This window comes from Strix uralensis, chromosome 1 (genome assembly GCF_047716275.1).
Source record: "Strix uralensis isolate ZFMK-TIS-50842 chromosome 1, bStrUra1, whole genome shotgun sequence".
Taxonomy (NCBI): domain Eukaryota; kingdom Metazoa; phylum Chordata; class Aves; order Strigiformes; family Strigidae; genus Strix; species Strix uralensis.
In genome coordinates this window covers 27,799,974-27,810,256 of record NC_133972.1, presented here as the reverse complement: position 1 = coordinate 27,810,256, position 10,283 = coordinate 27,799,974, and positions in this window count along the sequence as shown.

The window sequence follows — 10,283 nt, the reverse complement described above, 5'->3', positions numbered from 1 at the left end:
TAATACCCACTAAACAAGACTGGATTACCAATGTCTACTTTCACAGTATGCTTCATTTGCCAATTTGTCATAGTTTTAAGAGCCCTCTGGCCCTGTGCTCCCCTCTGTCCCCCAGTTAGAGTTGGGCGTAGAATGTGGGGTCTAAATCAGATCTGCTGCCCATGGAGGAGGTTTCTACTCCAGCCCCAGTTGGTCTGGTAGAGGCATATCCCATTGTTGCAGCAGAAGTTTCTGCTCCCTTAGTTGTGTTCAACCTGCTTCAACCCACTATGTGGCCATGTGCTAACTGAGGAGATAGAAACCACTAGTGAAAGACTGGGAGGAGAAGGGACACTTAAGCTGGATTTTGGTTTTGCTCTTTTTTTCAGGCAATAGGCAGAATTAGTAGCTTTAATTCAGGCTAGACAGTTCATTACCTTCCTTTACAATAAAAAGCAATATATGCTCAGTTTTCCTCCTCAAAGCTTTAAATCAAGAAGATACCCGAAAAATGTACTCTAGTTCAAACAGATATTAGAAGCCTCCTCAAATTAATGTCCTTCTGATGTAACATCTCTTAATCTAAGGGGAACTGGCAGGTATGGGAAAACCTTACTACTCTGGTGCTAGACCAGTTACTGCAACATTGAAAATACATTTGTTGAAGAAGCCTCGAGAAAAGCAACTGCAAATTTGCAGGTAATGACTGAGGAGACCCATCTTACATCCCTGTCAGTGAATGTGAAGTGCAATGAGCCTAATGCTGCTCTAACTTGCCCCTTCAGAGAAACTGGACAGCTGAAGTGCAATTTTCTCCACTTTAGATCCCCCTCAGCCCCTCCAGAGTAATTTCTGAACTTGACTTCTAAGCCAAAGCTCAGCACAAAACTGAAGTGTGTTAGAAGACTGGACAAAATTGCCTGCAGAGAGCTCAGAAATTGAACTACCCTGCCACCCTGTGTGGGGTGGCATGGAGGGATTTTCATACAGCAGGATTTTTCATATGTAATGTTACTGCTTTCAGTCAAAAGGTTATGAGTGGGTGTAGAAATTAGATTTAAGAAAGTTTCTCTTTTTCTTTTGTTATTCAGTCTAGCAATAACCAGTAGGAATATATTGCTTTATAGAAGATTCTGAAACTTGCAAGAACTTTACATCTGGTAAAAGAGTAGTAATGGAAAAAGACCAGCAATGAAGTGGAGGCAAAACAAAAGGACAGATTTCAGCCCTGCTTTCTTATTGGGATAACTTGTACTGGGCTCTGATTCAGTTCACTTATCTGGGAATGTCCCAGACATTCGCCTTTGCTCCTCCCCACCTTCCTCTCGCAAACTCTGAGCTCCTTTACAAAATAAAGCACTTTCTGAGGACATCAAGCAGAGTGATGGATTTCTATCATAGCAAGCGTTTAGTTATTTCAGAAGTCATCTTTCCAGGTCCCACGACTTGTCCTCATTGAGCTGCTTGGTAGAAGTTTCCTCAGTTATGTCTCAAAAGATTGCTTTTGTACCAAAGTGAAGTTTACATCAAAAGTAAACAAAGCTTTAATGGCATTGCAAAAGCTCTTCACAGCTATAGGTATCTTCAATCACTAGTCCCTCCTCAAAGATACAAGGATGCTCAGAAGGCACATCCAGACTGAAAGGATAGCAGGACTATCATTAAACTTTCAAAAACCATGGCTAGGAATTCGCTGTTCCCACAAGATTTCAGACTCAAAAGGCAGTGAAACTGGTGAAGTAGATGCCTTGGAAAACAGAAACACAACATCAAAACAATTTCAGTCAAGATGAAGCCTATATCGCAAGGAAAATTTGCAAAATTAGTGGGGGGTTTTTTTGTTTGTTTGTTTTTTGGTTTTGTTTCTTTTTTTTTAATCTGCATTTAAACCAGAATCAAAACCAGAGAAAAAAATTAGTTTGAAAGTGTTTTCAGCTTTCAGAATCTTTAGAACATGACCCACACAGATGTGGAAACAGAATTAAACCAGTAAAAAAAGTATTGTCAGTATTTTTAATTTAAATTGATCCCTGGCCTAAAGGATTCTAAACCAAAGTAGATTCTTAATATTCCTAAACTGTTTGAAGGTTTGCAAACCAGTTTGCCACTTTCTCATAGAGACAATGCTTTGAAATCCGAAGTTCAGAGCACTGGTTCTCGTTTTGTCTCTGTCCAGTTAAAATACAGATCATGCCAGAAGTTTGACTTTTTCCACAACAAAATTAGAAACATGAAAACCTCCACAGATTTTTAAAGTAACTTTCAAGTAATTAGATTCTGTTGTATTAGTTAGAATACAAGATTATCAGTAATAGTATCACATATGCTTTTTTACAAATCCATTCTGCTTTATCAACACTTATACATATTTTGGCTTTTTGTACATAGAGAAAGGAAAAAAAAAAAAGAAAAAAGGCTATTGGGCTTCACATCTCTTTGATCCTTTCAAACTACTGAATCACTGGGAAATGAATGGAAGCAGATACACACATGAGTCAAAGGGCTTAATGATTGTTTTGTGAATGAGAAATGTCATAAGAACATTACAAAGCCTGTCCTGGATTAGACTGTATCTAGCCAATATCATGTAGACAGTTATGAAAGTGCGGAAGAAGAGGAAGAGCATGTAGCGGTATTTCCTGGGACTATTCTCCCAGCGATTTGAAGTTCAGGGAATTTGTAAGCCAGAAGATGGGTCTTTCTGTTTAACAGCCCCAGTTGGGTTTATATGCTATGAATTTAACTATTCCCCTTTCAAACTCATGTGAAAAAGAACATCTCCCTAGGTTTGCATGCAACAAACTCTATCAGTAATATAAAACCACTGTGATCACACAATAGTCTCATCACTGAATTATGACAAAATAGCACTCGATACTGTAAGGCAGGTTAACAGTTTCAAAATAATTTATGGTGAATACAAAATACTGTGTGAAGAAAATTTCTGAATATGGTTTGATCTGATAGTTAATATCTCACATATATTCTAATTGTTTTAAAACCGTATCATTCCATGTATTCACAATGGTTGCTATTATTCTTTTACCTTTTAATTTTCTTTCTGAGTGTTAAAAATAAAGAGTTAAATTAAAAACCTAGTGTTAATTGTGATTAGGTAATTTATTAACATACTCTATGAAAGACGTATCACAGAATCGTCTAGGTTGGAAAAGACCTTGAAGATCATCCAGTCCAACCATTGACCTAGCACTGACAGTTCCCAACTACACGATATCCCTCAGCGCTATGTCGACTCTGCTCTTGAACACCTCCAGGGATGGGGACTCCACCACCTCCCCTGGGCAACCCGTTCTGTAAAGAAATGCTTCCTAATATCTAGTCTAAACCTTCCCTGGTGCAACTTGAGGCCATTACCTCTTGTCCTAGCTTCTCTTTATCCATAGAGAGTGCCTGGAGGGTTTTAAAATTTAAAAAATATACACATAAAGGCAGGCAGTAAGGCTTCTGATTATTTTCTGCATTCAAAATACATTTTTCTAGTCCCTGAGGCTAGAAAATTGCCAACGTTCACCACAGGAGGCACAGGAGAAGGGAGACACCTGACTCCTGTGGATGGGACCTTAATTAGAAAGTCTACAGTCTAGCATGTTTTTATTTTTAATACTTACATAGCTTTAATGCTAGATTAGCACTTCAGAGAAGGGATATCTTTCTTAGAAATGCACCAGTCCTAACACTTTAAGGTGAGAGAGATCACAGTAAAACATGGTTTTAAGTAACAACAGAGCACCCTCAGTCTTTCTACAGAGAAAAAGGCAACAGGAAAATAGGGAAAACTTAAATCATCTTAATGTGTCATACAGCAGTGACACAGAAAGACCTTGTAGCTCAGATCTTCACAGTTAATTTTTATGGGCTGAAGATTAGCACCAAAGAAAAAAAAAGTAAAAAAAAGTAGTGAGCTCTATGGCAGGAACATTAAGTTCAAAAGGGATTTCCAAGTGCTGCATATGAGGGGTATCAAACTTGTTACCTCCCAGTCCCTCTGAATTAGATTTGGCCTTTGTGACCAGCTGATGTGAACAGGACTGGGCACACACAGTCCCTGCATTATCAGAGTGGTACCTGAGAGCCCTTTTGACTGGCAAGTCAGCAACACTCCTCACGCCTTTCATACGGAGTACAAGCTGCAGGGGCTGGGTGCGTGGCAGAGAGCTGTACTGTTCTGTGCCAAACAGGCAAGGCAAAACCAAGTGGGGGAAAGAAAAATCATTAAATCAAAACGCAAACTATTTATACATCAATATGTTAAAAATCCCAGCGTTAAAAAGAGCAGACAGCTGACAGAAACCACATCTCTTTAAACTGGCAGCATATCAAAATGTGTTTAAAAATAATCGGAGAGGTGCAAACCACCGAGGGGACCCTGCTGCTTGCAAACTGGAAAGCAGCTCGTACTTCTCACGAAGTGACTGATTTTGACCCTCTTGCGTGTCAGCACACTTCCCGTGCGAGCCTGAGATAGGGGTCTCTGCCAATTGATACAGCCAGGACTGGCCCCTACGGCCACCTGATTGCAATGGGGTCTGCAGCAACACACAGCCATCCGGCACGAGCTATCAACTGTGTGGTGCCTGGCTCTCCTTGTCAGCGATGAGGTGGTGTTCAGGAGATGGGTTTTTTGGGCTATCGATGGTGACCTCAGCACCCCTCACATTTCAGGCAGGGCTGGAGAGGGCACGCAGCGGGATGATATGGTCCCACAGCAGGCCCAGGGTGCTGGTGCGTGCCGTTTGGGCTATACAGAAGTGTTGGCTTTTCCGATGGTGCCCCTTTTCTTCCACAAAAGTTACTCCCAGCAGGAATGTGTCCCTTTTCTGGGTATAAAGTTGGGAATGGACAGAGCCACCGTAAAGGCTCATCCCTGACAGGTGACCTGGAGCTTGGTCTTGGCTTCACCTCCCGTGGCTGTGATTTCATGGTGTGATGTGTTTGGTGGCAATGCCGGGGTGATGAGCTGCAGCTTCCCTGGGCTGCTGCTTCTCTGCCACCCTCGCAGCTCCCAGGGTTGCTCAGGCTTGTCTGCACCCGGTTGGCAGGGTTCTCCCCTGCCCTTCCCCAGCGACCACCCAGCAAGGCGGTCTGGGGGGGCAGGAGCCAGCCCCGGCTGCAGAGCGGTGTTTTGGCAGATGGCACGGCCAGGGCTGGCCATCGCCCCAGCTCCCCTTGGTCCAGGCACACTGCTGGGCTTCGGATGCACCGGGCAAAGGGACTCGTGGCTGGCTTGGCCTCCCTCCATGGGTTCCCATGCACACTAGCAAGGCCTGATGAACAACAGAGGATGCTCTGTTAGGGCTGTCAGAAACAAACAGTGCAATTACCCTCTGCAGGATTGCTTCAAGTTGCAAACAAAAGATGACAAACAAAACACACAACAGATCCTCCTCCAGGCCCGCAGGGCAATCAAGAGGAGGCTGACAATGGCAGGGCCCCTCCGGCCCTGTGCCAAGTACACTCACCCCCAAGGACAAGCACACTGCTGCTGCCTCACAGAGTCCCTGGCCACCTGCCAGCCCTTTTGTCTAGCACGTATGGAGCCCATCCTTGCCTGCAGACCGCCTTGGCTATGCCAAAGCTGTGTCTACCACCGGCCTCCTTGCCAAGAGTTCATCGCCTCTCCCCGTTGCAATCTCAACCCTCCCGTGCCAACTCCTGCCCGTGCACCTCCTCCTCCTCCTCCTCCTTGTTCCCCAGGAGTGGCAACGCCTGCTGGAGCTGGATGTGACATGGAGGTTAACAGCCGGTACCCAGAAATGAGTCAGCAAGTCCCTTGCCCACACAGTCGCTGCCTGGTTTCCAGAAATGCTGACCGTTTCCAGATCACCCCAGCGTCTGATGAATACACCAAAAACACCACTCTGAGCCCCAAAAGTGGAAGAGCACACAGCTAGAAGTCAGCACTGCGTTCCCCAGACCAACTCCTTGGAGGTGTATGATGGAACATGAGATCACTTTCTGTCCAACATCAACTGGACAACCAAAGGTCTTCAGTTGGATGCTGTTACGTCTGCAACTAATGATACTCTTTCACCATAAACTGCTGCCACAAACATACTTGAAAAGTGCAATGCAAACCTTACTGTTTGCATTTGTTTCTGAGGCTTGCAGTCCCCATCCTACCTCCCTTCCTTGCCAGCATCTCTTTTTTAAAAAGAAGCACAAGGATACTAAGTTTTTGACTTAACAGGAAAAACATTTGCTCTTCTAACTATGAAGATGTGATGGCCAGGGTTGATAGGATTAGGAGGTTAAGGAGAAGAAAAAAAATCTGAAGTTGTTTTGTTTCAAAGATATTTAACAGTCTTTCCTATTTCTCTTCACTATGTATATACTTTTAAACTTTTTTTGAAGGAATATTCATTATTATTTACAAGAAAAAAAGATGGTAATATGTACAAAGAAAAGGCATGGTGCCTTTCACATGCACATAAAAGAATAATTCCTCAAAAAGCACTGTATGTTTCTGTGCAAGTTCTTTACTGATTTTAATTAATTCTTTTTGTTGATGAATTCTCTTTTTCATCAGTTTGTCCATTTCTCCCTGCCTACTCTCATTCCAAGAACTTGTCACCCACGTTTCACCTGATCGCTCATTTAACATAACCTGGTTTACAGCCATTCAGATTTTAATTCTGCTTATTAAAACTGATTCCAAATGATCATTTTCATTTTGGCTCACCCATTCACATAAATTTAATTTCTGCAGTATTAAGTTCAAACAGTCCCCGTTTGAAAACTGTGAGTAATTCTTAATTTACTTTTACCACCAATAAGAAAAAAAGCCCACCAGTTTATTCAACCAAGTCTCCATTAGTCATCATGAACCACATAACTAACAAACATGGTTTTCATTTCATATATTCATTGGCTGTTCAGGGTGAGGGTGGAGGTATGTGGGCTATGAGTGGGAGAAAAGAGGTTACTGAGGTTAAAAAGAGGAACGTATGACTGTGTACGCCCCTGGTACCTCTGCTGCTTATTCCCTCTTTGCTTTGCATCTTATGCTGGTAGGCACACAGCCGGCACTCTCGCCCAAAGATCAGTTGCTTTGGTAGCAATTTCTTCTGCATGTTTTAGCTAATGGATGTGGTTGCTCATGTGGTTTTGTTTCAGCATGTGCAAGTCCAATACAACATAAAATTTGGCATATGCCTGTATTTTCCCTGCAATATTTTTCTAACAAGTTTAGCTATATAACGGGATGTGTGTTAGAGGTTCCCCGAAACTTGAATTCATTTATGCTTAATATACATGCACAAAGGCAAACACACTCAAACACATGCATATACTTGTATTAAAGAGATGGACCTTCACCCCGTGTTCTCCCCTGAACTTTATCAGTACAAGGAGCTCTGCAAGGCTGAAAAATCACGCTGACACCAGAGACTTAATGCCCCAGCCTGTCTGAGCTCTGCACAATCTGAGAACCAGCAAACAAAAGCAAGGCAATTCAGGGCACGCTCAAAGTCATACTGCCAGTTCTGTCATCTTCCTACAATAAAGTGGTCACAGTTTTCAAACTGCTGCGTGCCTCTGCCACTGTCCCAAAGCCCTGATCTCACTTTTGCAGAAAATCTCCAGGCAAGATACTCACTGCCCTCCTGCAACTTGTGTCACCCGCTGAAAATATTCCAGCTGTCACTGGGGTCCCCATCTATCACTGGGGTCTGAATGCAGTGCTTTCTTCAGACCCTTTGCATGAAGGGGCTCCATGTGATGGTGAGCCGCTCCTCCCTGCCAGGCAGATCAGACAGTTGCTGCATAAGCCAAGGGAGCTGCAGGTCAAGGCCGTTGCTCACAGCAGGGTCAACCAACTTGTGTAGGTTGGAGGCGTGGTTTTATTCCAAGATCATCTGACATATTCACCAAGCACTATCTCTAACCAGCCCTGGCAGGTGTTTCCAGGCACTGTCCCACTCCAAAACACACAGACAGTGATGCCTACACAGGATCAGCCCAGGGACCAGTCAACACTCCCAGAAAAAGCTGTGGGAGACACTGAGCTGGAAGGGCTGCCCCCATGGAGATGTCCACCGCTGCTGGAAAGAAGGGGCAGTGTCTGTCTTTTCCTCTTCTTCCCTTCCTCATACTTTTCCTGCTCAGCTCTAGTGAATTTTGTTCATTTCCTATTTATAAATAGAAAGTGGAAAGCAATTCCTACCCTCCTGGTTGTTCATACTCTAAAGCAACACTTAAAGAATGGAGAAACAGTTGAAATCTAGGCCATTTCAAAAACAAATTAAATGGCAGCCCTAGTTACTACACCTGTCCCTGAATCCCCCCTAATAATATTCGTGGTTTTGCATCACATTTTCCTACGTTAAAAAAATATATTAAAATTATCTCTTTTGTTGCCAGTTGAAGAATCCGCAAACAAATGGGCAAATCTGACTAACTGGTTAAGCAGAGAAAACAATGGAAATGTGTATGCACCAAAGGCTGTCAACAGCCCCACAGAAAGAATTGGAAAGACAGAAAAAAAAAAAATGTTTAAGCTCTTGTAACAACAAAATGTCAAAACCAAACAAATAACAGACAGAAGTGGGAGCTAAGTGTTGACTGTGCCTTGTTAAGAGTTTAGGGAACAAAGCAGTCCCAGCCTTCCCCTGGCTGCCCCAGTCCAGCCCTGGGACTACCCTGTGGCTTTCAGGGAGTTTTCTCCTGCAATCCACCCACCAGCAAGACTAGAACTGATTTCAGAGATCTCCTGAGTAAGGTATCAGATGCTGCATGGTATTTTAGGATGGCTATTGGGAACCCATCCTTCTGCCCTGCCCCCGCCTTTAATTATTGTTAACACAATTTGACAAAAATTCTGTCCTGACATTCAGATACTGGTATTTGTAATGCCTCTTTGTTTTTCTTATTTTGTTTTTTAAATCCCTTTTTAATGTTTTTATGCTGTAACCTAGAATAGGTTATGAATTTCCTGGCTTCTGTGGGTTAGATAGGAAACTCAATGTTACTATTTTCATGTAGAACGCAGACATTTTTGTGGTCATACTTACCATAGCTGAGCTAAACTCAACAGGAAATGTCATTTATATTTGCCTATTGGCTCAGGGTGCTCATCCCACAACTACAGTGTAGAAATAACTGATAAACTGATGGGAAACTGATGAAGGCCAATTTAGATGGAAGGAACTGGCAGGTGATATGCTGGTGGTCCATACCAAGAAAATACACTGCTGCTTTGCATTCAGACATTTGTATGAAGTCAGGACCAGCTACAAAGTCTTGATTACCAAACTAGGATTGTTTTCATGCTCAGGGAGGGAGGGAGGCTTCAGAAGGTAGACCTCCATGAGAAAGCTTAGAGCTAGCCCTCTCTTTCATTTTTTTCTTCTCAAGTAACTGTCCCAGGTAATACTTTTTTTATCATAATTATTCTAAGATTAAGACATAGTTGCTGGAAATATATGAGGAGAAGAATCCAACCTAGGGTGTCAGAAAATACCCATTTATACATTTGTTTGTTTCCTGGGAACACTCACATGTCCACCTGCAGCAGGGTTTGGTACAAGACACCTGTGGGACTCCTGCAGCTTCGAAGTTGGAAAGGACAGAAGACTTCAGGTAGCACCACAGGTCCCTTGTGTCCCTCAGACTGGGAGACTGTGGCAAGGATACTAAAAAATAGCTATGGTTTGGTTGGGTATGGAGCTGGGTCTCAAGCTGCAACATTTTGAGGAAAATCTGTGGGAAATGGTGCTGCCCACCTTGCACTGAGCTCTGACCCCAGTGAGGTACTGGCCTCACCTTGCCTCTTTTGAAAGGGAATGTTTCTCTGAGTTTTTCCTCTATGGGCTCTAGCATCATGATTAAACGCAAAGACAAATATCATCTGACACATCACCCTTGGAGGTTTATCTCATTCTTACTCTGTTCAACCGCAGTTCACTCATTCTTCCTCCAATATACTACGGTTCTGGGACCTCAGAAACTGCCTATCCCTCCGTGGTTGTGTAGGTAGGGGTGCAAGGGGCACCTGGGACTGTGGTAGAGTAATGCTCCTTGTTTGTCTCTTTCTGAGCCCAAACTCCCTTTTCTGAATTTGGAAGTCTTGCTTGGTCTGAGGATCTTTGCAGGCTCTGCACAGTCCTTTTCAGGTTTTATCTGGGTTGATACCTTGTGTTGACAAGGTCAAAGGACTTGCTAGGGCCGCGTACTTCCTCTGTGATCTCCACCTAAGCCGCTTGAAAAAAAGAGTGCCACGAAAACTTGAAGCTCACTTTCTACCAGGCAAGTCTGTATTTATAGCAATAAAAGACAATACTGAATAT